This window comes from Phodopus roborovskii, unplaced genomic scaffold, assembly GCF_943737965.1.
Source record: "Phodopus roborovskii unplaced genomic scaffold, PHOROB, whole genome shotgun sequence".
Lineage (NCBI taxonomy): Eukaryota > Metazoa > Chordata > Mammalia > Rodentia > Cricetidae > Phodopus > Phodopus roborovskii.
The window spans coordinates 24,924,407-24,930,278 of NW_026126541.1; positions in this window are offsets into that span (position 1 = coordinate 24,924,407).

The window sequence follows — 5,872 nt, forward strand, 5'->3', positions numbered from 1 at the left end:
CTGCCTGGGAAAGCAAATGTTAATGCATTTGTCATCAAGGAGAAATCCTATAAAAGGAAAATTTGTGATTCTTTTTTAACAGCACTGATGAGGAGGAGAGCATTGTTTAAATCTGGCTATGTCATGGAATATCATGTTTTCTCCATCTATGGTGATTTGCTTTGCTGGATATAGTAGTTTGGGCTGGCATCCATGGTCTCTTAGTGTCTGCAGTATATCTGTCTAAGACGTTCGGGCTTTAAGATTTTCCATTGACAAGTTGTGTGAAATTCTGATAGGTCTGCCTTTATGTGCTACCTGACCTTTTTCTCTTGCAGCTTTTGATATTCTTTATTTATTCTGTATGTTTAGCATAAACAATGCCTATGTGTGGTGATAATCTTGCTTGTACAACTAAAGGCTGTCAGAAGATCAGAGGATGGAGCTTCCCACAAGCTAACCATAGCGGGCAGGAGGTCTGTACAGACAGACAGGAAGTTAGATGGCAGGGCAGAGACAGAAAGTGAGTTGTCCGAGTGGAGAGAGGATACAAACTGGAAGAAACAGGAACTTACTGCCTTTTCCACTGTGAAGCTAATGAGATAAAGGTGACTTTGGCATGCTCCTTCTTCTCCCTGGTCTCTCAGAATTTTCCTCTGTATCTGACTCCAGGTTTTTAATATTTACACCAATTAAGAACTCCATTTATGCCTATCCACAAATCCAGCCTTACCGAAAGTACTAGAAGGAAAACTCCAACCCAAGGAAGTTAGCTGCACCCACGAGCATACAGGCAACAGATAACCTCACATCAGCAAACTCCAAAGAAGAGAAACACACAAACACTACCACCAAAAAATAACAGGAATTAGCAATAGTGATTACTAATTAATTCATCAATATCTCCAAACTCAATTCACCTATATAAAGGCACAAGCTAATAGAATGGATACAAAACAGGATTCATTCTTCTGCTGCATACAAGAAACATACCTCAAACAGAAATACAGACATTACCTCAGAGTGAAGGGTTGGGAAGAAATTTTCCAGTCTAATGGGCCTAAGAAACAAGTGGGTGTAACTTTTCTAATATCTAACAAAATAGACTTCAAACTAAAATCACTCAAAAGAGATGGAGAAGACACTTCATACTCATCAAAGGAAACATCCATAAAGATGAAGTTTCAATTCTGAATATCTATGCCCCAAATATAAGAGCATCTACATATGTAAAAGAAACAATAATAAAGCTTAAATCCTACATCTAACTTCACAGGCTAATAGTAGGAGACTTTGAGAGAAACTCAAAGCCATTCCACTAAAATTATGAACAAGAAGATGTTGTCCAATTTCTCCATATCTATTCAATATTGTACTTGTAGTTATAGCTAGAACAATAAGACAGCACAAGGAGATCAAGAGGATAGAAATTGGAAAGGAAGAAGCCAAACTTTTGTTATTTGCAGATAAGATAGTATACATAAGTGACCCGAAAAATTCTACCAGGGAACTCCTATAGCTGATAAACACCTTCTGTAATGTGGCCTGATACAAGATCAACTAAAAGAAAAAAATCAGTAGCCCTCCTATATATAAATGATAAATGGGTTGAGAAAGAAATTAGAGAAACATTACCCTTTACAATAGCTACAAATATCCTAAAATTCCTTGGAGTAATGCTAACAAAAGAAGTAAAGGCCCAATGTGACAAGAACTTTAAGTCTTTGAAGAAAGATATTAAACAAGATATCAGAAAATTGAAATGCTCTTTAATAGGTAGGATCAACACAGTTGATGGCGCTAACATGACTGGATGTCAAACATGTAGAAGAATGTAAATAGATCCATATCTATCACTATGCAAAAAAGTTAAGTCTAAATGGATCAAAAACCTCAACATAAATCTAGTCACAATGAACCTTAGAGAAGAGAAAAATGAGAAGCTTTGAATGCATAGACATAAGTAATCACTTTCTAAATATAACACCAGTAGCACAGACACCCAGATTGACAATTAATAAATGGGACATCCTGAAACTGATAAACTTCTATAAGGCAAAAGATACAGTCATTAACACAAAATGACAGCCTACAGATTTGGAAAAGATCTTCATGCACCTCACAATGGACAGAGGACTGATCTCAAAAATATACAAAGAACTCAAGAAACTAACATCAAAATACCAAATAATCTAATTTAAAAAATGGGGTACAGATCTAAACAGAATTCTCAACAGAACAGTCTCAAATGACCAAAAGGCATTAAAAGAATTTCTCAATATTTTTAGCCATCAAGGAAATGCAAATCAAAACAATTCTGAGATACCCTCTTACACCTGTCAGAATGGCTAAGATACACACACACACACACACACACACACACACACACACACACACACACTCACACACTGATGATAGCTTATGCTAGAGAGGATGCAGAGTAAGGGGAACACTCCTTCACAGCTGATGGAAGTGTAAACTTGTACAGCCACTTTAGAAATCAGTATGGAGGTTTCTCAGAAAATTAGGGGTCAACCCAGCAATTCCACTCTTGGGCATATACCATATACACAAAGGATCCTCAATCATACCACAAGGATACTTGCTCAACTATTTTCATAGCATTATTTGTTACAGCCAGAACCTGGAAGTACCCTTGATGCCCCTCAACTAAAGAATGAATGAAGAAAATGTAGTACAGGCCGGGTTTGGTGGCACATGTCTTTAACCCCAGCACTCGGGAGCACTCCAAAGCAATATAGAGAAACCCTGTCTTGAAAAACAAAAACAAAGAAACAAACAAACAAAAAAAGTGGTACATTGGTACATTTACGCAATGGAGTACTATTCCACAGTAAAAACAATGACATCTTGAAATTTGCATGCAAAAAGAATGGAACTAGTAAAAAAAAATGCTAAGTGAGGTGCCCCAGACTCAGACCCAGAAAGACAAACATGGTATATACTCACTCATAAGTGGATCTTACTTATAAAGTAAATGATAACCAGCCTATAGTCCAGGACCTCAGAGAAACTAGGTAACAAGGAGAATTCTAAGACATACATAGATCTTCTTGGGAAGGGGAAATACACAAGATCTTCTGAGAAAACTGGGAACATGGGGGTCAGGAGAAGGGAGGCAGAAAGGGATGAGGAGGAAGAAAGGGAGGGGGAGGATACCATGAAGGACTTGGATGGTTGAGATGGGGCAAATACAGAGGGGAGAGCAAAGAAGGAGATACCTTGATAGAGGGAGCCATTATGGGGTGCTAAGGAAATTCCCAGGAATCCACAAAGATAACCCCTGCTAAGAATCTAAGCATCAGTGGAAAGGGTACCTGAACTGCCCTTCCCCTGTAATCAGATTGATGACTACCTTAATTGTCATCATAGAACCTTTATCCAGTAATTGGTGAAAGCAGATGCAAATATCCACAGCTAAGCACCGGGCCAAGCTTCAAGAGTACAGTCGAAGAAAGGGAGGAGCGATAATATGTATAAATGGGCCATGACCACTTTGGGTATACCCACAGAAACAGCTGACCTGAGCTAGCGGGAGCTCACTGATTCTGTTCTGACATCAGGGGAACCTGCATAGGACCAAACTAGTCCCTCTGTATGTGGGACTTTGTCTAGATTTCACACTGTAAGTTATGATATTACACACATATGTTTGTGTGTGTGTGTGTGTGTGTGTGTGTGTGTGTGCGTGTGCACTTTATGGAACACTGTTATCTAGCATGGCATGGCCATCATTCTCTTCGATTTAGACCAACTTTTCTTCCCACAAGAGACCCCCATAAACCTGGGTCCCTAACATTCCCTTCTGAAAGGGGAATAAAGACAAAGTTCAGGAGCCAGTACTAAGTCCCACAATTAAGTCCCATAATAACTTTCTTTAATCTACTTTTCTACAATTCTATTTGCCCTTAACATTTCATTATTTGAATAATACTACTAAACCACTTTATAACAAACTTTATAAAGGAAACAGATTGAAAACATTTAGTTTAGTATTTCTTTCTTTATTGAATCTTTTAAAATGTCTGTGTAGTGAAGGAAATGATAAAATGAAGTAAAGATTCCCAAATGAGAACTTCATCTTTCATAGGTTGAGACTGATCACTATGGAGACAGCTACTTACAGTCCTACTTGAATTTGATTGGAAAAAAAAATCAAGAATGTTACCTCCTGTAAAACTCTCCCACTTCCCAAAAGTATCCTATCTTTAATAAAGGCCATTTAATTTCTTATTTATCTGCCACAGCCAGGGGATGCAGAAACTTCCAGAAAGAATCGTGGATTCCTGCAGTTTTGGTTTCACACTACTAAACATTGTACATAAATGTTGGTAGATTATATGAAGTCAGCTCTCACAACAATACATTCAGTACTGACAGACAGACAGAGATGGTTGAATTGAGGACCTTCACTTTTTAAAACAAACAAACAAATAAAGAAACAAACAAAAGCAGAAACGATAGACTCTGCATCTTATTGCCCTATGATAGGAACTGATGGCCTTATTAAACAGACATTTAAGTGGAGCTTACGAGGATGCTTGAATAACATTCTTGAGTAATTAACACCCCAATTCCACACACTCTGAGTGTTCAGCAGTAGAAATGAGATTGTGGCACAAAGAATGCTGTGACTGGAGCCTCTAGCAGACTGCAGAATGTCTTAGTTTGGAAAACATATGGAGATCTGTATCTTCCTACGGCTCTCTGATCAGTCTGCTTCCTCAGCTGCAAAGGAAGCTAATGATGAACTCTACATGCAAAGTTTTGGGTTAAAGTTGTGGCTCTTTTTCTCAGGGGTTGTGGCAGCCCACAAAGTTTAGGTCCCAGACTCAACTTCAGAAAGAAGAAACAGCCGCGAGGCATGGTTCCTTGTTCTCAGTGATTCCCTGTGCTCACTTCAGTTACATACCTAAGAATGGATGTGTTGGTTTTCTCTGTTACTATTAGCTATGTGACACAATACTCTTCCTAGTCTGTGTCATCAAGATCATGACTAACACCTACATGAAGATGTGGCTTAAGATAATGCTTCCTGATGTAACACAGAGATGACAAACAATGTCCACAAAACATTGGACAATGCTTGGCTCAAAACTAGTTGTCACTACTATTCTATTACTCGATGACTCTTTCACACGAGTGTATCTCAGCTCTTCAGCTACTTCGTTGGCTTCTTAAGGAAGTTTCACCTTTCATACTGATTTTCCTTTCTATTGCTATGGCAACAAACAACAGGGTCAAAAGCAACTCAGGGGAATTGAAAAGATGTATTTGGCTTGTACCTCCAGGTCACATTCCATCATTGAGGAGATTCAGGCCAGGAACTAAAGTGGAAATTTGAAAAAGAAACAATAGAAGAATGTTTCTTGCTGGTTCATTCATTCTCATGCTTAGCCAGTTTTCTTATGCAGCCCAGAACTACCTGGTTCTTTTACATCAATTTACAATAAAGGCAAACCCCTACATATATACTGACCTTGCTTACTTTTTTGTCATTTTGACACAAGATAAATCACCTGGGAGGAGGAATCTCAATTGAAAATAAAAATGTCTTCATCAGACTTTCTGTAGGCAATTCCATAAAGCACTTTATTTTATTTTATTGATTAATGAATGATAGGGGATGACCCAGTTAACTAGGCATAGTGCTAATCCTGGCAAAGTGGTTCTGTAAGGTATAAAAATACAGGCTATACCACAAGTAACTGAGGATGGGCTTTGAAGTTTCCAAAGGCCATTGCCCCTTCCCCCATTTTCCTTTCTTGTGGTTGTGTCTCAGGATTGAGGTCTTAACTAGTGTTCCTGCACCAGGTCTTCCTGCTTGTTCCAGCAATGGTCATTGATTCATGTTTTGAGACTATAAGCCTCA